Genomic DNA, 22,877 nt, shown 5'->3' with positions numbered 1-22,877 from the left:
CTTAGAAGAAACATATGACCGTTGTCCTGCCCATGACATTAAAATTATTCTAGCCAAGGTTTAAAATGCTAACGCCATATTAGCAAAAGCACCGAATATTTGCAGCTTTGCCTGCTAAAATTTCTTCGAAATATGTTTAGCAACAATGAAAAACGGCAACATGTAGCAACAAATTTCACAAATATATTGCTAGCGATGCTGATGCTATTTGATATTGTCGCTTTAATAAAATAGCATCGGGCACGCATACTCATATTTTGCAGCACACATGATCAACACATATCAGAAAAGAGAATAAGCAACAAAGTTTCAACGGCTTAGCCATGTTTTCAGCAAACAATTGTTTTGAGATCAGGGTTACCAGTGTAATGCATTAAAAATCACGATATAATTAATTGCACTTTTTCGTTCAAAGGACATGTGAATTTTTGGTGAAGCTGTTCAATATATATTTTTTATTTTTAAACTATAATAATTAGTATTCTTTAGGTTCTACCATATGATGGAGGCATTTTGACATTAAATGACACCTTTTTATTATTGCGTTGGTAACTCTAATCAAAAAACCACCCTCGGATGCTAATTCGTTCTTACGAATGGTCAGCCGACTGCTAAATATGTAGCGTGGTTGTCGATTATGCCTAACGCAAAAAAGATTAGGAGTAAAAAAACGAAATAAGCAAAAATGTACAAAAATAAATATGCGTTCGGTTGCTTATTTAGCCGTGTGTGTCAATATTGTGTAGCAGTTGAAGTGTACAGCTAATGCTAATGTTTTTAGATGCTGGCTTTTAAACCCTGATTCTAGGCGATTTCAATGCCAAGATTGGAAAGTAAAATATCTTCGGCCAAACAGTCGGAAAATTCAGTCTCCACAATGAAACATCGGAGCAAACATAGGCTCGGACCACTACCTTGTTGCAGCAAAGGTACGCACCCGGTTAACCGTAGCAAACAAAGTACGAACAGACACAACACGAATCTTAGACATCGGTAAGCTGCAATCACAACATATAGCCACAGCATATTCCACTCAACAAGCCCAATTGCATAATCAAGGCACTCCTCATCCCGATAACATTTCAGCGCAATGACAAAACATTGCCCACTCCATGCAAACAGTCGCAAAATCCATACTTGGATACCAGAGACCTCCACCAAGAAATCCATGGCATGATCGGGAGTGTCGTGCTGCTACCGAAGAGAAAAAAGCGGCATATAGGGCTACTTTACAATCCGTAACAACGCGTAGCAGGAAAAAGAGAGAGATGGAAAAGCGGGAGTGTGAACAAATCGAAATGTATAGGAGACAGATTGAAAATTCTACCAAAGAGTGAAACATCAAACTGATGGCTTTGGAACTGGCACATCCTCCTGTAGAGACCAGCAAGGTAATTTGGTAACTGATACATATAGTGTACTCAGGATATGGAAAGAACATTTTTCAAAACTGTTGGTATCCAATAGCAGCGAAGACGAAGAAGATACCACAGTCCCAATCCCAGAAGATGGTATTGAATGTATACCGCCCAGCCAATATATGGTAAAGACAGCAATAAATCGGCTGAAGAATAATATGGCAGCAGGAGGCGATGGCTTACCAGCCGAGCTGTTCAAAACCGGAGGTGACACTAACTATAGGGGCATAAGTCTACTCCCTATTGCCTACAAGATCGTGTCAGGGATATTGTGCGAACGACTAAAGCCTATGATCAACGAGATAATTGGACCATACCAATGCGGCTTTAGACCTGGCAAGTCCACCATTGACCAGATATTTACCCTGCGCAAATCCTGAAGAAGACCCAAGAGATGCAGATCGACATCTACCACCTTTCTGTCGATTATAAAGCTGCCTTCGACAGCCCACTACGTTCAAAGGTATTCCAAACACATTTGCATTTGAAAAACGAAAAGTTCTAGGACAGAGAAGCCATTCCACAGTCGATACGTCTGAAGAGCTGCTCAACTAACAGTGAAACCAGGTCACGTAGTTTGGTGACTGTGTGGGTTCGAGTCCTTGGCTTTTCTTTTTCACTTGCAAAAAATTTCCGATCATCAAGTCTTGTAAAATGACATGGCTTTGGCTTTGTAAAATGACATTAACGGACACGAGATCCTCAGTTCAAATAGGAAAAAACCTCTCCGAAGAGTTTTGTACCAAAAGAGGTTTCAGGCAAGGAGACAGTCTTTCGTGTGATCTCTTCAACGTCCTTCTGGAAAAGGTTATACGAGAGGCAAACGTCAAAAGAAGTGGCACAATCTACACCAATAGCAACATGTTACTTGCTTATGCTGATGATATAGACATCATGGGACGATCAGTAAAAGAAGTAGTGGGTCTGGCGGTAAACGGCAGGAAGGCCAAGTTGATGGTGTCGACGTGCAATGCGTTCATTGAGCTCGGACCAACTGTTGACGTTGGTTCCTATAATTTTTAGTTAGTAAGGGACTTCGTCTACCTCGGCACCGCCGTAAACACAACAAACGACGTCCGTTGTGAAATAAAAAGAAAAATTGTATTGGCCAACAGATGCTACTTTGGCTTAAGTAAGCAGTTTAAAAACAAAGCCACATCTCGTCAAAAAAAAAAAAATAACGCATTATAAAACACTGATACTACCCATGCTGATGTATGGTTCCGAAGCCTGGGTACTTGCGCAAGCAGACATGGCAGTGCTCGGTGTGTTTGAGAGAAAAATTCTTCGAAGGATCTACGGACCAATCTGCGTTGACGGTGAATATCGATGTCGCATGAACCACGAACTGTATCTGCTATACAACGACATCAATATAGTTAAACATATCGAGATGCAACGATTGCGTTGGCTAGGTCATATCATAAGAATGAGCGATGATGAACCCAATAAAAAGGCATATAAATACGGGCCGCTTGGCGGTGCACGCAGAATTGGCAGGCCAAGGAATAGATGGCGCAAACAAAAGTTTTGCGGGGGAGGTACCTAAAATAATGAACCGACATAGTCCATTTTGGAAGTGAGTTTTAATTTGGGAGTCATCCCTCTCGATAGATATCGCGCCCACCTGTCATTTCAGTTGGTCTCCATATAATTTGGAGGTTCTGGACCATTATATCATGAAACATGTACTTGCCTACAAAAAACATAACATCGTTGTAAAAAGGACCACTAGGAGTACCTTCGGTAAAACCGCACAAACATTTTGAACATTTGTATAAGTGGTTCCCCAAGGAGTGGACCGATAGGGAAAATTTTTGAACATAAGCAAAGTTTGGTCAAAATATTTCCATATCCGAAGTTTGGACCAAATAGGTTGTTCGTTTTTGAGATATCCCGCGTACCACTTTAGCGATTTTTTCGACCATTTGTGGGGGAGGTACTGGAAGGTGTGGACCTATGAGCACCACCTTCGAATTTCATTTATTATTCGAAGAAATATTACGATATGCAAAGTGTGCACCAGTTGTCGTGCTCACCAGCCACTACACATGCTGGCCTTATCGTTTTTTTACAGCTTTCGGGTCATTTTCTCAAGAAGTATGTACTTGCCACTCAAAAAACTTGTACCATTGTAAAAGAGGCTTTGAGCGCAACATGTTGCATGCAAAATCAAAACTATTTGAGAGAAGGTCCTAAACTGCACTTTTCCGAAGGAGTTGACATATATAGTCAATATTCTAAGCGGATCTATGTCTCGATGTGTGTGAAAATAAATTGGAATTTAAATTGGAAAATTTAATTTTAGCAAAGGCGCACACCAATAACAGGGTGATTATGAGATGACATTTTAAATTTAAATTGGACAAATTTAATCACAAATTCCAATATAAGGTGACATTTTAAATTGAAATTGGACAAATTTAATCACAAATTCCAATATAAGGTGAAATATTAAATTAAAATTGGACAAATTTAATTACAAATTTTAATACGCAAATTTGCTGATGTGCATACTGCTGGAACCACTGTTCAAAAACGGTGATGGGTGCGCCGGCGGAATAATTTTTTTTGTAATCAACATCGAAAATGCCTACAGGCCATGAATGTCGGATTTTTCTATATCTGTTCAGAGGCTGGTAAACAATTATTTGATATATCCCCAAGAGAAAATTTGATGAAGTTTATATATTGTTTTGCCCACTATTCAAAAACGGTGCCTCGTGCGTCGATGAAATAATTTTTGTCGGAATCAGCATCGAAAATACCCCTAGGCCATGTATTTTGGGAAGATCAATGCTTATTAAAATCTTGGAAAAAAATTTATTTGTATGTACACCCAATGAACCTCTCGAAGTGCATTTCCTGTTGGGCCCACTGTTCTGAAACGGTGGCTCGTGCGTCCGCGGGATAATTTTTATTGGAATCAGCATCGAAAATACCTCTAGGCCATGTATTTTGGGAAGATCAAAGCTTATTAAAATCTTGGAAAAAAAAATTATTTGTATATACACCCAACTTGCAGAAATGCATATTTTGTTAGGCCCACTATTCCGAAACGGTGGCTCGTGCGTCCACGGGATAATTTTTATTGGAATCAGCATCGAAAAACCTCTAGGCCATATATTTTGGGAAGATCAAAGCTTATTAAAATCTTGGAAAAAATTTATATGTATGTACACCCAATGAACCTCTCGAAGTGCATTTCCTGTTGGGCCCACTGTTCTGAAACGGTGGCTCGTGCGCCCGCGGGATAATTTTTATTGGAATCAGCATCGAAAATACCTCTAGGCCATGTATTTTGGGAAGATCAAAGCTTATTAAAATCTTGGAAAAAAAATAATTTGTATATACACCCAACTTGCAGACATGCATATTTTGTTAGGCCCACTGTTCTGAAACGGTGACTCGTGCGTCCACGGGATAATTTTTATTGGAATCAGCATCAAAAATACCTCTAGGCCATGTATTTTGGGAAGATCAAAGCTTATTAAAATCTTGGAAAAAAAAATAATTTGTATATACACCCAACTTGCAGACATGCATATTTTGTTAGGCCTACTGTTCTGAAACGGTGGCTCGTGCGTCCACGGGATAATTTTTATTGGAATCAGCATCGAAAATACCTCTAGGCCATGTACTTTGGGAAGATCAAAGCTTATTAAAATCTTGGAAAAAAAATTATTTGTATATACACCCAACTTGCAGACATGCATATTTTGTTAGGCCCACTATTCCGAAACGGTGGCTCGTGCGTCCACGGGATAATTTTTATTGGAATCAGCATCAAAAATACCTCTAGGCCATATATTTTGGAAAGATTAAAGCTTATCAAAATCTTGGAAAAAAATTTATTTGTATGTACAACCAATGAACCTCCCGAAGTGCATTTCCTGTTGGGCCCACTGTTCTGAAACGGTTAATAAGATTTTAATAAGCTTTAATCTTTCCAAAATATATGGCCTAGAGGTATTTTCGATGCTGATTCCAATAAAAATTATATCGTGGACGCACGAGCCACCGTTTCGGAATAGTGGGCCTAACAAAATATGCATGTCTGCAAGTTGGGTGTATATACAAATAATTTTTTTTCCAAGATTTTAATAAGCTTTGATCTTCCCAAAATACATGGCCTAGAGGTATTTTTGATGCTGACTCCAATAAAAATTATCCCGTGGACGCACGAGCCACCGTTTCAGAACAGTGGGCCTAACAAAATATGCATGTCTGCAAGTTGGGTGTATATACAAATAATTTTTTTTCCAAGATTTTAATAAGCTTTGATCTTCCCAAAATACATGGCCTAGAGGTATTTTTGATGCTGATTCCAATAAAAATTATCCCGCGGACGCACGAGCCACCGTTTCGAAATAGTGAGCCTAACAAAATATGCATTTCTGCAAGTTGGGTGTATATACAAATAATTTTTTTTTCCAAGATTTTAATAAGCTTTGATCTTCCCAAAATACATGGCCTAGAGGTATTTTCGATGCTGATTCCAATAAAAATTATCCCGCGGACGCACGAGCCACCGTTTCAGAACAGTGGGCCCAACAGGAAATGCACTTCGAGAGGTTCATTGGGTGTACATACAAATAAATTTTTTTTCCAAGATTTTAATAAGCATTGATCTTCCCAAAATACATGGCCTAGGGGTATTTTCGATGCTGATTCCGACAAAAATTATTTCATCGACGCACGAGGCACCGTTTTTGAATAGTGGGCCAAACAATATATAAACTTCATCAAATTTTCTCTTGGGGATATATCAAATAATTGTTTACCAGCCTCTGAACAGATATAGAAAAATCCGACATTCATGGCCTGTAGGCATTTTCGATGTTGATTACAAAAAAAATTATTCCGCCGGCGCACCCATCACCGTTTTTGAACAGTGGTTCCAGCAGTATGCACATCAGCAAATTTGCGTATTAAAATTTGTAATTAAATTTGTCCAATTTTAATTTAATATTTCACCTTATATTGGAATTTGTGATTAAATTTGTCCAATTTCAATTTAAAATGTCATCTCATAATCACCCTGTTATTGGTGTGCGCCTTTGCTAAAATTAAATTTTCCAATTTAAATTCCAATTTATTTTCACACACATCTATGTCTCGTAGAAATATTACGATGTTCAAAGTATGAATAAAATCGGTTACTGCTTTCGAGAGTTATCATGCGCACTATTTTTTGAACTCTTGTGTGGGAGGTACCCGAAAGAGTAGACCGATATAGTCCTTCTTAAAACTTGTTTTAATTTTGGGCAAAACATTACGACCGCCAAATTTTGGAACTTGATCTATGCCTGGTAGAAATCTTACCATGTGCAAAGTATGGATCAATTCAATAAATCCCTTCAAGAGTTATCGTACGCATAATTTTTGCGAAAAATTTTGAACTTTTGTGGGGGAGGTACCCGAGGGTGTGAACTTAAACTAAGTTGCCAAGTGACGTCATTTGTCAGACCGTGCGACACGATGCTTATGTCTGCGAACTGTGACACTCTCCCCGAATTCTGGTAGCGGCGTCCTCATTGGTTAAACGTAGAGCTATCAATCTGCTCAGCCCACACTATACCCCTCTGGTCGCTTCCGAGGACAAATACCACAACTCATGGCGAATATTAAAGTCCCTTAAGACCAGACGGTTATGACCTTCGAAAAGCGGACTAATGTTGGGCCTATAACTTTGAGTACAGCTATTTATCAGCGGGATGTATATGTTCAACAACTCTAAATCGGCAGTTCCACACCTGACTGCTACCCCTATACACTCCATGTACGGGTCATTATTGTCAGACTCAAGGGATATATGGTAACATGGGGCGCCTTCGCCACGTTTTTTTTCAAAATGTTTTCATAGCGACATCGTTAAAGTTTTTTCAAATATTATTTTTGGTACAAATATTAGCATATATTGACTATAAGTTTTGATATATAAATGGTTATAATTTTGTTTTTAAAATATTATTTTTGAGAATTTACAAAATGTCTAAAAAGTGGCGAAGCCTCCCCACCCATGGGGGAGCTTCGCCATCGATATTGAACATTCTCCAACGGACTTTAAAATGTAATTTACCATACTTCTTCCTTAAATATCAACATTATGCAAAAAAGGAACATGTTTTCTATTGAATAATCAAAACTGATTTTAAAATTCACAACAAGTAACCGCCTCTGGCGGTTAATTGAAGTAGGTACCTTGAATTTAGGTGCAAAAATCATAATATGACTAAAACAAGATACGTTTAGGATAATATTTGATTTTAATTTCACATTATAGTGTGGTATGACAAATTTCTAACATTAACCCACCACGCCCCTATCATGGCGTAGGCGCCCCACCCCTTACATATTTCATAATATTGCTATATTGACATTTCAATGGCTTTTTTCATGCGAATTATTGGGATTTATATTCTTCAGTAGTTGTCTTCTAACGGTATAAAATGTGTTTTTGATATCACAAGAGGTAAGGAAGATATCACAAAAAATATCTACCATAATTATTTTTCCCACCACCCTGAAAACACAAAGCCGTGTGCGTCCGCTATCATAGCTATGACACAACTGCCAACTTTTGGGAGATGATAGACCTTCATTAAACTCACAATTTTGCCTTTAACGGATTTTTTCTAGCACTTGTATTTTGCGAGAAAATCGGCGCTGGCGTAGCCGCCCCAGTGGCGAAGGCGCCCCATGTTACCATATATGTATATAGGTCTCTATTGAACAGTTTTATACACTTCATGTGCGATCTTTCCTCGGTATGTTGTAACCATCACAACGCTGTTAGATGCAGCTGCTTTTGAGTTTGGTCCCTTGAGATCTTTGGGCCTCCTGTGCACAACAAAGAACCCTTTTAGGTCTTCCATAGACTACAGAAGACCTCTATAGGTTTCCCATAATAAAGTAGTCCCCCTTAAACAACAAAGAAGGACTCATCGTGGTCTTCTGTAGACAACAAAGGCCCCCCTGAAGATTCCTTTAGGCATCAAAGGATATATTCGCCACATGGTCAGTTTGGCCGAAGAAACAGGCGACCCTTTGCTTCGAAGTGCTTCATACATGAACAACTTACGGTTTCGAAGATCTAAACGGTCGATTCCTGTTTTGTTTTGGGCTCCTAAGCATAGATCCAAGATTCGTCATCTTTGACGATCTTACAAACGTCGTTTGAAACACGGCGATCGTTTTTATTCACTATTTCTTTGCACCAACCCACAAGAGTCTTTTTTGAGCGATTTTTTTGTTCACAAGTAAATTCCATTTTTTTTGGAAAACGATTTTTTCAAGTCACTGTAAACAACACCCCACAAAGTCGTATGACAAACTGTCCTGAGTACGTTGTATAATCTAAAAACTGTCAAACTGTCCAAAAATATCAGAAGTGTGTTTCTGGGTGTTCTATAGGCAACAGAGGACTTAAAGTTCTTCTATGTGCAACAAAATACTTCTTGAGACAGAGGACTTCCTGAAGTATTCTACCGACAGAGTACTTCTGGAAGTCTTCTATAGACAAAAACATTTTGTAGTGTTCTATAGGCAGATAGATGGCCCCTTGAGATCTGATATGGACCCTTTGAGGTTTTCCATAGACAATAAAAGACCCTTGAGGTCTACTATAATCAACAGAAAACCTCTTCAGTTGGACTTTATGCAGCAGAGGACCCTTTGGGCCTCGAGTGGACAACAAAGAACCCTTTTAGATCTTACATAGACTACAGAAGACCTTAAGGCCTTCTATAAACAACAAAGGACTCATCGAGGTCTTCTGTAGACAACAGAGGCCCCTTGAAGATTTCCTTAGACATCAGAGGATCCCTTGAGGTCTTCTATAGACAACAGAGGACTTCTTGAGGTCTTATAGAGACAAAGGAGGACCTTTTTAGGCCCTCTATAGACAATGGAATACCTTCTTAGGTATTGTAAGGGCAACATATGACCTCTTGGTATCTTCTTTAGATATCAGAATCCTCTTGAGTTAGCTATAGACAACAGAAGACCCCTTGAGGTTTTCTATAGGCAAGAGAGCATTCCTAAGGTCTTTTGTAGGCAACAAAGGACCTCTTGAGATCTTCTATATGCAACATAATACGGCTTGAGATCTTCTATAGACAAGAGAGTACCTCTTGTGGTATTTTATGAAAAACGGGAGACCTCTCAGAGACTTCTATAAACAACAGATGACTTTTTGAGAGAACAGAGGACCAATTGAGGTCTTCTACGTCTTATATGGTACCATACACACAGCTCATTATTATGGAGTAAGCGAGAGCCCAGTTGTTGCGCTCATTAACAAAAATCCTCTCTCCACCCATAAAAAGTATGTTCTAACATAAAAAAAAATGTTGGTATCCAAACAAATAAAATTGAGATATGTTACAAAATGTTGCAAACATATATTTGTTTGGATACAAACGTATTTCTAACTTATATTTTTCTGCGTGTAGGCAACTGAGGACTTCTTGAGATTTCTTCTGTAGACAACTGAAGACCTCTAGAAATGTTGTATAGGCAACATGAGACATCTTGAGGCCTTGTACAGACACCACAGGACCTTTCCAGAAAATTCACGAAGCGGGAATTCCCGATCCCAAACCCTAATCATGGGTTTTAAAACTTGTACTTTTTTATTATACCATTAATTGAATTCGAATAAATCTTATATTGATCATTCACGTTTGTATGTATAGAAAAACTTGTTTGCGAATTTTACTGTCTCTGTATACACGCTTATAAACATGGAACACTTTGCTAAATTAAAACATTTCCATGATGTTTTATATGAAAGTTCGGTGGAATTTCGTTAGACTTTTTAAGTTCAAAGACCCAATAAAGTAATTTATTATTAAATACTCAGCTCACTGTTCGCTGCACTGATGCCTAATCATTTTTATTGGCCCAATGCTTGAACCCGACTAATTGCTGCCATCGAATAGAAGTATTAATAAGCTTATCTTAAACGTTAATGCCTTAGCGCGAAAATGATTGCAAAATAAATCGAACCAGAATCTCCTCCAGCTCTTATTGTGATGGATTTCTGTCTGATGGTTGAGATGATAACTTTTGAACTTCCTCAAGCAGACAGACGACTCATGCTAAGAACGAATGTATTTGGAAACCATTAAGGCTAAATGTTTTGTGGATCAATAGTGTCATTCAATAACAAAAAAATTCCAAACCAAAACCATGTGGGGAGCAATGAACATACAAACATTCATACATTGTTTGCTTGCATGTTTTGGTAATTTGAGATTTTATTCTTGTTGTTTTTTCTTTTCCACAAGGGGTTCGTTCGGTGTGTTTGTTTTTAATTTTTTGGTGCTCCAAGAAGTATTTGAAAATCAACCCAGTGGGAAAATTGGGAACATCCCAGTGGGAAAATTGGGAACATATTACATTGAAAATATATTAATTAACGCATTATAAGCAATACGTTCCAAAACGTATCCGTAAGAATCGAGAAAAGAATATAATTGGACAAAAAGTTAAATTATTAAACATATTATAGAAGATACGTTATATAATATACCGTAAAGAATCGAACGAGTAATTCCACTTGACAAAAAATTCATATTAATTACCTCTTACATTCCCACTGGATACGACAAGGGAATGCAATGTTTCTTTTTGTATTTTTTTGTAATCCCGTTATCTGCCGACGCCTTTAAGTCGCAGCATAAATTTGCCAGTTTTGTTTGTGTCGTGTAACAATAAAGACGTAATTTTGTAAAAAAAATTTAATGAACTATTTTAATTTCGGTTTTTAATGAATGAATATTCTTTTTTTGTATTCTATGAATACTTTTTTAACTACATAAAATCCTTATATTTCTAAATATAAAAAAAATATGAATTAAAATTAATGGTTTTCTATTTTAATCCAATAAATTACTTAAGGCATACGGGGGAATAAATTACTTATAAAAAGAGAATACATACATAATACGATGCATTCCAGTATATGAATTCCATTATATATTACTAAAGAACTATAAAAGAATATACCCATTGATTACACGATGCTTTCTATGGATACTATAAAGGAATATATTATTTTCCTAGGACATGCACCGTGTTACGAATAATGTATTCGGTAATCAATAAAACATAGTGGCTCTGTATTACCCGTTCGATTCCCATCGATTACATTTTCCCACTGGGAATTAGCAAGATTTTTGAAATGGAAGAAGAGAAACATGAGTTCTTCGTTGCCTCTTTTTTCAATTTTATTTTTCCCCTTTTGGCTTTCGAATACTTTCCTCATTGATGCCCAGACTTCAATTGGTTTGTTTTTGCCACTTGAGAATACATAAACCAATTTGGCGGGAATTGTGTCTTATGTTCAGGCGGGTACACGTGTTTGTGTGGTATTTGAAATCGAATCTGGCTGTATTGACGCAGTTTGGTTTTCACAAATATATTGTTAAAATTTTTTAGATTAATTAAAATAAATACAGCAGAAGGTCATGGAGCAATTGGTGGTGGTAAATGTTCGCCTTGCTGGAGGTTTCCAGCAATATTCGGCCCGGCTTGTGTACTTGAAACTGTTGCATCACATTGTACATTTAAACTATGATCTTTCATCTCAATTAAAATTTTGTTTTTGTAAGAGTGTGTGTTATTTGTTTTATTTTATTAGTTTGCCTGTGGGATTGAACAAAAAAAAAAAAAAAAAAAAAAACTTACTACAAATTCCATTTTATCTAATGGTATTTAAGAATCTCTGCACAGTGTCTAACAAATGGATGAGTCATATTTTGGATTTTTAACATATCTTTCAATTCAATTGAAGCTAAGAAATAATTGGTTAAGAATTTTTGTAGGGTAATTTGAGGCAGCTTCGCCACTGTTGCGCCTTTGCCATCGCCATTTGTATTGATGCTTCAGAAAGATTCTCCAAGGAATAGTTGAGACTTTATCGAAGATATGCAACTTTCCCTTTGACGGCCTTTATGTTACCTATATAGCTCATTTACTACTCAAAGAGTGAGAAAACCCAAAAACAAACAATTTTGCAATATTTGACACTCTCTCTGATATCCACGATAAAATTGAGGTTTCTATACCATAAAAGGTTTTCCAGTTCAAATGAACAAATTCTTCTTCAAACCTTGCCCAATAAAAAAATTCTAATAAGTCGTCATTGACGTCACTGTATAAGGTTGTAACACAACAACAACAACAACAACAACAACAAAATAACTATGAAAATATCTCCTTGAAATGTTTGTCGTTTGTCCATCATTATTTTCTACTGTGATTATTTGACTTGACCGACCGTAATCTTCTTCTTCTTCCACATGATCATCATCATAATGCTCTATGACCGTTTACGCTGTGATGTAAATATCTACAGTCATGAGTCAATGGATTAGGACAGTAGGGTGCAAACAAGAATTTATGGCATATTTCTCTAAGGCAATTATGGAGTTCTTGAACCAACTTTAAATGGAAGGTGCTTACAACTGAGAAGTTTTTGCGCATTCTGAAACTACAATGTTCATAGATGAGAAAAATACAAAAAACAAAAAAATCGTCATTTACATAAATCACGGTCACATAGTTCACATTTTTAGGATATTTTAGTTTTTCACGATTTTGCTGGGAAACCGCAAGACCTATCGAAATCGGAATGGAGAAAATATTGTAGCTGTGAAAATTCTCTAAAAGATTGACCTTTATGATATTTTCGTAGGTTTTTACCATTTTTGAGATATATAGAAGTTCAAATTGGGACTGTATCGCCTCCTTATAAAACAATGTCATCGAAATGGATTTTTTTTCATAAAGTATCAATATTTTAAAATTTCTGCAATTATCATGTACCAAAATTAGTATTTTCTCATAGGGGTCTCAATACCCTATTTAGATGTGCCAGCCATTTATCCGCACGACGCTTAAATTTTCCCTCAATAGGTCCACCCACACATATTAAGTCTTTTCATAAACGGCCAATATTTCAAAATTTCTACAATCATCATGTATCAAAAGTATTATATTCTGAAAGTAGTCCCAATACCCTATTTATAGGTGCCCGCCATATAACCGCAGGACGCATAGGGGGGCCCTCAATAGGTCCACCCACATATATAGAGTCTTTTCATAAACAGTCGATATTTCCAAATTTCGACAATGAACCTATGTGAATCTGTTTTCATTTGTGTAAAGTGGACACATTCAGCTGCCCAACGCTACTTTCCCTGGGCGCGTATCTTTTCTAGATCCTGAGCAATAGTCTAAAACACTGTTGGGCAGAAATGCTCGGCCTCATACACAAAAGTATAAAAGTACATGAGTCTCTCGCAATTTGCCCACCATTGGTCTAAAACATATATTCTTCAAAATCATTTTGTCAAAATCACGTGAGAGAATGTGTTTTTGCTAAATGTGGTAGTAGTAGTGATGGTGGTTTTTCAAAATCGTTTTTATCTTCACGCACATTTCTCGTTAGTTGTGAAATGAAAAACAAAAAATTGAAGTCATCAACGAAAATTCCGTATCTGGAATCAAATGATTATGTACGGGTATGTGATGAAAACCGAATCGACTCAATTTGCAGAATCGAAATGGTATATAATCGGAGTGCCGTTGATGATATATATAGTTTTGCTTCGCAAACGCCCCTTATTTGAATAATATTTTTAAAATCCATTTTCAATTTCATTAAAATATTCACCAAAATGGAGATATACGATTTCGATTTATGGCAAAACGAGTCGAATCGTTTTCCATCACATACCTGATAAATTAATCAAAAGGTAAATCCATATTTCAAATATATGCAAGAGTTGTGTAGTTCCGGAACGAACTAGTTCCAAGAAACTATTCCTGATAATGAACTATTGGAACAATATCCGGCTCCTGCATTTGTATAGTTCATTTAGTTCATATAGTTCCAGTCGAGCATATAATTCCATTCCATTTGTATAGTTGATTTTCTTCCTTTAATTCCACAATCACTTCGATCTTCCTCGTTCGGTTCGTTCATCATTCAGATGCGGTCACATCGTAAAATAAACTTAAATCACATCCTCGTTACATCGCTTTATTTATTTATTTTATTGTTTATTTTATTTATTTATTTGTATGTAAATTAGTCCACCATAAGAATAAAACAAAAAGAAAGAGAAAAGTTCGTTAAAGTATTTCACTCTCGGAACTATTTGAAACGAAGGAATAAGAGGAACCACGAAAGAGAAAGATTCATTGAACTATGTCGGCCTCGGAACTATTGGGAACGAAGGAAACAAAGAACGATGAAACAGAAAGATTCATTGAACTACATCGCTCTCGGAATAATTTGGAACTATGGAATTATATTAAAGAACTAGTTCCTTTTAAGAAAAGGAACTAGAAAGATCGATCCGCTACAGGAACTAGATTGCCCAACTCTAATATATGCATGTATATGAAAAATGTATTAATCTTATTACCAATATCAAATGCGATTTCATTTTTGTCCAATAAAATATTTCCATTCACCTTTTTGATTCAATTATAAAATTTTCATTTATAAAATGTATTGGGAATTTAATTTATTTTTACTTTTGAGAAAACTCAAAACACTGATTTACTTATTCGCTTTACCGTCTGCACTCAACGATTGTCTAGAAGAAACTGAAGTAAAAATGCTCTTTGCCTTGCTCGCAAAAAGAACAGGAATAGTTCATACCGTTTTTTTTTCTTTTCCTCTTTGCTTGCTAGGTTGTTTAAATGTGAGTTACAGAAAAAAATGGATGCTTGTGGAAGAATATCGCAATCGCAAAAATAATAACACTACCAAAGCAAAAATAAACTTTTTCACCCTTCTGTCGTCGCTTCTACGTCTTCTATTGCACCATACACACGGCTCTTTATTATAAAATAAGCGAGAACACTGTTGTTACGCTCTTTTACAAAAAATCCTCTTTCAACATATAAAAAATATGTTCTAACATAAAAAATATGTTGGTACCCAAACAAATGAAATTGAGATATGTTACAAACTGTTGCAAACATATATTTGTTTAAATCCAAATATTTTCTGCGTGTAGCCAACAGAAAAATACACATCACTAAGCTTTGCCATTTCTTTCCCACATTTTCTGGACTTTTTGCTAGTGTATAATAGCTGCCGACCAGACAACAGCTCTGAGTTCGTTAGTTGTCACTAAGTATCCTAATTCCGTTGCCTCACACTGTAACACTCAAATATAAGCTTTACATAAATAATTTTAAGTACAGGTCAGTCAGTCGGCTTAATTCAACAAGTAGGCAGTTTGTCAGGCTGAGACAGACAGAGAGGTCAGACCCGCAGATAAACATTTATTTTTATAACATACCAACTGTGGCTTAATTTAAGTTAATAAAATACGAATTTTTTATGGATTCAAATTTTGATTTTTTTTTACTTTTTACTGTCCGAAAATATTTTTTGTCTCTAGAAAAGTATGTACTTTTTGTTTGTTTTTAATTAAAACTTTTGGTCTGATTCATAGTAGTCGTTATTGTCTGTTTACAACAACACACAGTTAACAAATAAAAAAAGTGAAAACCCCCAAAAATAAAATAAAAATGCTTTTACGAGCGGTATCTTTTCTAGAGGTACTTACATATGAAACACCAGACTCTGACAACAAGTGCGCAGGGCAATATGCCGGGATATCGCTTAGTTGGTTGGTCGGTTGGATGGTTGTGGCAGTGTTGATGTTGTTGATTACATTGTTAACGTTATTAAATATTTACATAAAATATTTTCACTATTTTAATTATTTTTTTTCACAACATTTGAAACAACTGTCGATCTTAGAAGATTCAGAGAGAGAGAGAGAGATAGCAAAATGTTAATGGGATAAGTTTTGTCTGCAGGACACTATGGGCAGAAGAGCAATTTCAAGGCATTCTATAGCAATTATTCAGAAATTGTGGACCAATTTGATCTATTACAACGAAATCCTCAGAGCCCATAGACCATTTTCGTTTAGAGAAGTAGAATCAGTAGCAGTAGAATCAATCATTTTTGTAGGCAAATGTCATGCCAACATCTTTAAATCGTCGCATAATCTAACCTCCTTTGATGGACAGCTGCTAATCGTGACGATGTGTGTGTGTGCTCGCCACCTTCTGAGTAACCTTCTGATTTCAAAGCCAACCCATTATCTTCATATGTAGTGACGTTTATGTTACCAAAATTGTTCTCTCTTTGTTGTTAGAATTTTGCCAAAACTGATAAACGATGATAAGCAATGCGCTGCGATAAATGCTTCATTGCTATCAGCAGTAAATCCTCCAACACAAAACCAAAATAAAATCTTGAAAGCAAAGAGGAGGAACGAACTTTTCGGAAATTAAACATTTGACAAAATTATAAAAAAAAAAAATTAAGAAGAAGAATTAGAAAATGACTGTAGGACGGTTATGGCCCATTTGAATTTAATAGACTTTGTTAAAATTGTTGGCAAACTACCAATTAAGTGGCGCGCCGCAATGAATGGAACACGTGCAGCACGCAATTGAATGCCAAAACGGCTGGCTGGCGGAATTTGAAATATCAACAAGTGGTTCGAATCATCAAAAACATAAACAAATGTTTTTTTGTTTTCTTTGTCAATAATACTGACTTTTGAAATTCAAATAAACAAAAAAGAACAAATAAAGGAATGGGGGGGTATTGGGGAGGATTTGCTTGAGGAAATTCGGAAGTAATTATTAAATTTTTTGAGCGGAAATATGCCAGAATTTAATGATTTTTTCTCATTACTTAAATCAGTAAAGATAATCATATAAAAACTTGTCCTGATAATTATAACCTTTCTTCGGGGAAGTAGGTGGTAGCTAAAGGTACCCAATGTATGCGCAGGATGCTGGATTATTCTGAACGAAAATTCCCCGTCAGTTTTGTCTTTCCGCCGTTTCACCTTAAAGTAGAAAGTGAGAAAACTCTCGCGGAATTTACCGTCAGGTTACCCCAATGGTTTTAGACCTCAAGTGTGTTTGGAAGAAATCTGTTTAAGACAATTTGGACTTGATTTAGCCATATGTTGGTGCGCACTATAACTCCCGAACGGATCAAGCGATTTACTTCAAAGTTTAGGTATCGTAATATTTTGTCCAAATTTAGTTTAATTTCGAAGATAGATCATATCGGTCATCATCATCTTTTTCGGTACCTCCCTTTTGCTTAAAGGGTGCGCACGATAACTCTCGAAGTTGTAACGGCATTGGTCATAACTTTGCATATGGTAATGTTACCTCCAGGCCTAGATCAGTCTAATAGCTCGTCTCGAATCGTATCTTTTAGAAAAAAGTGCAGTCTAACAGATCGTATCGAATCGTTTTGAATTTTTTTGCAACATCTTCTCCTTGTTGGCTCTGTTATGTAGGCGCAATTATTTTCGGGGGCAGGTCTGTACATACCTCCAGCGATATTGGCCCAAAAGCTCCAAAAAAGCCTGCCTACACCAACTAAACAGGGTAGTACGTAAAATAACTCTCTATTGATTACATAGGACTACTCTTTCGGATATCTCCCACACAAAGTTTGAAAAGAATGCAGTTTAAGAACTCGTTTTTAATTTTTTGGCAATAGGTTGTCCTCGCAGCCTCTTCTTGCGAGCCCTATTACGAAGGCGCAGTTATTTTCGCGGTCAGGTTCGTCCATACCTCCTGCGATAATGGCCTTAAAGTTCCAAAAACGCCTGCCGACACCAACTAAACTGGGTAGTACGTAAGATAACCCTCAAAGAGAGAAACCGCTTTGGTTCAAACAACGGATTTGGATTATGTCCGAATATTGATTACATTGGACTACTCTTTCGGATACCTCCCACACAAAGCTTGGAAAGAATGCAGTTTAAGGACTCGTCTGGGATCGTTTTTTTTATTGGCAACAGCTTGTCCTCGCAGCTCCTATCACAACAGTACAATTTTTTTTCTGAGTCAAGTCCATACTTTCTCAGAGAACGGTCTAAAAGTTATAAAGATGGACATAGGTCCATTCCATCCCACAGCAGTTAAAATTTGTTCGCTAAAATGATACGAAAGATGACTGTGGAAGCGAATAACCGATTTGGCCCATACAGTGCACATCGTAATATTTCTTCAAGAGTTCGAAGATGCACAATTCGAACGTAGGCAAGCAAAGGCCCTGACCGAATTGAACATGGGAAAGCCCAGGACTTATGTCGGTCTCTCTTTCATCTCAAGTAGAGACTGACCTCTCAGTGATTTCACATGGGGAGCAGCACCCGTAATAAGGTAAAGGTAATGAGCTAAAATATGCCGCTCAGAGTCTTCTCCCATAACAAGGTAAAATATTTGAGTTGGGCGTTAGGCAAAAAAAAACAAAAATACAGATTATGGAATGGGAGCCACCGAGGTGCAGTGGGAAGCACGCTCGACTTACTCGGCGGTTCAATATCTAAAATTTCATCTGTGGCAAAACCCCTCAGTGTAATGTTGGCTTACACAGAAAAAAAGCCACCCCGGAAATTTTGATTAAAAACTTTAACACCATATTTTTGTCGAATGACGATAAAATATTACGAATATAATGGGAAAATGTTTATCAAACATGAAAATGTTACTAGAAAGCGATCAATAAACGATTTCAAACAAATAATTTATTGAAATTTGTTTATGGTTATTAATAAATTTCTGTAGTTAAAATGATTTTCAACGGTTGTTGCATGTTCTCGCTCTCAAGAGCGAGAGAAACAAATTTTTTAGGGCATAAAGAGAGCGTTACATCAATGTGCTGTGTTTTTTCTTGAGATGTGAGTGTCGTTGCTATGCATATTTCAAAGCATGGTGATGGAATTTTTGCAGCATGCACGATGGGGCCAATGACAGGTTTTCCAGGCAACAAATCACTGGGGCAAGCTAGACCTTCCAAATGTTGTACAGATGTTTATAATGGGCTTAGAAACTAATATGCCAAATTTGGTTCATATCGGTTCATATATACATATAGCTGCCGTATATATGTTCGCCCGATTTCAAGCAATTGATGGACCAAACACGCAAATTCTGCCCAATTTTTATGCGATTTGGAAAATACCACGGAATAAGGACTACAAATAAGTTTGCCAAGTTATATTGAAATCGGTTCAGATTTTGATATTGCTCCCATATATATTTTCGCCCGATTTTAGGTATTTGGTGCACCAATCCCGCTATGTATGTCCAATCTTGATGAAATTTGAAATGTGTGACGGATTTTGGTCTAGAAACATTTTTGGCAAATCATATTGAAATCGGTTCAGAATTGGATATAGCTCCCATATATATGTACGCCCAATTTCAGGAAAATGATTGACCAAGAATGCAAATTCCATCAAATTACAATAAAATTTGGAAAATGTTACGGAATTCGGACTACAAATAAGTTTGTCAAGTTATATTGAAATCGGTTCAGATATAGAAATAGCTCCCCTATGTTCAAATTTCATAATTTTGTCTGTGGTTTGTTATAAGTTAATAAAAAAAGGTTCCAAATTTAGTAAAAATCGGCTAAGATTCCGCCACAAAAGCCAAAGTTTGCGATATCTTTGAAATTATATATTATTATTATTATATACGTCTATTAAATTTTTCCGAAATCCAATTGGTAACATTAATGGGTTTCCGATTATTCGCCAACCAAAACATAAAAATGTCCATATTTTTAAGTATTACGACATCTGAAATCAGATTTTTATGAAAAGGCGCAGATAGGCGCAGCTAATTTTTTCACAAAATGATAGTACACATTAATACCTTTCACCACATATATATAATATCCTAGATCTACCTAGATCTCAAAAGTTATACTCCAGAGAACACATGGATAACAAAGCAAAATACTCCAAAAAAGACATAACATCTTAACTCAAAAATACATTTACCACACCTAACGTTTTTATTATTTGTTAACACTATCTTATTTTACATACCCATTGAAGAGCTTTCCATGTTTAAAAAATATAAAAATGTTGAAATGTTCTTTTTGGCGCCTAAAATGCTTTCACTACTTATTTATAATGAATGTCGGAAAATGATGCATAAGAAAATATGTCACCATTGCCAGATCAGTATGTCGCTATGTGATGTTACCAGATTGATTTATTTTTTTATTTTTAGTGATTCAGAGTGTTGGCAATCGAAATCTGTTATTATTTTTTTCAAATTGTTCACTTCAAAAATTGACTTTTTGCCTCGAAAACCTGCTATTGGCCCCATCGTGGCATGGAGGGATAGTGCGTTTGTGTGGAATTTGGCTTGTTTATTTATTTGTGCTCGGGTGAAGGCTTGCATGTATACAATAAGTTTGTTACCGTTTTTTGTTGCTGATTTTTATGAACCTAACAAACGAATAGGGAAAGAAAAAAACTGTACGATTTCTCATGTTTTTTTTCTGTTTGGTGGTTAAGGAAGGCAGATAACATTTTTTAACCATCAGTTTGGTTTATTTTGGTAGTTTCTTTAAAGCAGCCGTTGTATGTGGATCGGTAGTGCCGAATTAAATCTGCATTTGTGTGTTTTCTTAAAGTAAAGTATATTTGAAATATGTATGTAATATATTTGTAATTACAGATACCCATTTTGCGCCGATGAGTTTCATTGTGGCAGAAGAATGTGTTTCATTTCACAACTAACGAGAAGCTTTCAACGATGTTCCCTGTATTTTATATTTAAAAGCTATTTTTTCTTCTATTACAATTGAAGTGTCCACTAAATAATTATTTACTTCTGTTATTAATTATTCCACTCCGTTTTTCTTTCGTTTATCTGTTATTTTTTATGTACCTATGCGGCGTCTGTTGTTGCCTTTGTACTTGGCATTTCAATTAAATAAAATGTGGCTTTTAGGTTTGTATTTAAGAAAAATACAACAAAATAAATTTAAATATGAAAAAAAATGCATTCAACAATTTTTTTTTAAAAAGAAAATATTTTGTTTTTATCAAGCATAATGTGGAATATTTTGATATATATTTTTGTCAATATGTGAAATATTTTATCAGTGCAAAATAAAAAAATCGATAAATATTTTAATCAATATTACAATTTTATTTTATAAACATGTATTTTTACTTTGTGATCAAATCATTTTTATCGAATTTTGTCAATATGATAAGTTTTTTATCGTCGGAAAATCGATAAATTTTTGATTGAATATTTGAATTTTTTTATCAAATTGCTAAAATTTTTTCTGTCTAGATTTCTTGAGTATTTTACGCCATGAAAAACTTCTCTACACGTGGTGTCGTAAGACACGTCGTTCGGAATTGGCCAAAAAAGTAGGTCGCATATCATTGATCCTATATGCATATACATACACTCATTAATATAAGATAACTCTCCATTGTCCCTTCGGGGATTTTGTGAGAACATATGCATGTTATGAAGAAAAACAAACCCCTCTAACGCAAACGTTTTAAGGACTATTATCTGCAAATCTGCACCTTAATTGTTCGGCACTTTAGAGAGAAGGTGCAGTTTACGCACTGGAAGATGTACTTGCAAAGTACAAGTCCGATATTACTGCCATAAAGGAAAAACGATGGATTGGGAAAGGCGTCACAACAACACCTAAAGGTGACATAGTAAATGTGACGCACTGTATTGTAGCTGTAAGGTAGTTGGTCGGAGATTAAAACATATGGTCTCCCGCTTAAACCCCTTGAATGAAAGGGTTGCTACACAGAAAAAAATTACTGTATTTTAGGAATAGTGTTCATAAAATCTTTCCAAGGTTAAAATTTCTGCATTTCAAGAACGACTTTCATAAAGCAAAAAAAAAAAAAATACTGGTTTCTTCTGAGAGATTGATATTGGTGGTTGTTAGTCAATAAAAACAAAACAACTCGCCAAGTTTTGTTGTTTGTAGTTGTTTGGTTTGTCAGTTAACTACCCTGCAAACCATTTCTATCGCCTAAGAATAATACGCGATTTTCCTGGGCGAATAATTTTTCGCAGGCGATATCGCATAAAAATCTTCCGCGTAACACTAACCTAAAGTAAGTGTTTAAGGAATGCGAATCGCGAGCAAGATTCGCTGACGAATCATTTGGAAGATCTTAAGAAGAATAACATATGAACAAAAAATTAAAGAAATTTTATTTCTCATTCTTCTTTGTTTTTTTGTTTCTTTCATTTGTGGTCTTTGATTTTTATACTTTTTGTTTTATTTTCTGATTTGTTATAATTTTTTATCATTCTTTATGATACAGTGGTTTTTACTGCTCCTCGGGCCTTTCTTAATTTCACTTGGCAAAACCCAGACATGTACTATGTTTGTCAATACTCATAATATACTACGTGCCATTTATACCAAAGTTATGCAGAATGTGTATATGAGAATTATATGCAACCAAATCAAAAATTTTAGTAACAATCGCGTGATCGGGGTTCGGAAGAATAATATATTATTCACCTGCTCTAACAATAGCGGAACATAACACAACTTCGCGGAAAGATCGGCGAGAAGCA

The 22,877-nt window shown here is 36.0% G+C and overlaps 1 protein-coding gene across 4 annotated transcripts in view; it reads left to right on the top strand.

Annotated features, from left to right (window-relative positions):
- The window catches only part of Chpf (Chondroitin polymerizing factor), a 129,813-nt gene that overhangs the window by 3,847 nt on the left and 103,089 nt on the right, over positions 1-22,877 (top strand). The gene's annotated exons all lie outside the window — the stretch shown is intronic.

The sequence above is a fragment of the Musca autumnalis genome, unplaced genomic scaffold (assembly GCF_047663935.1).
Source record: "Musca autumnalis isolate F117 unplaced genomic scaffold, ASM4766393v1 scaffold_3, whole genome shotgun sequence".
Lineage (NCBI taxonomy): Eukaryota > Metazoa > Arthropoda > Insecta > Diptera > Muscidae > Musca > Musca autumnalis.
The sequence above is the reverse complement of the archived record's forward strand: the minus strand, read 5'-3'. Positions and strand labels throughout refer to the sequence as shown.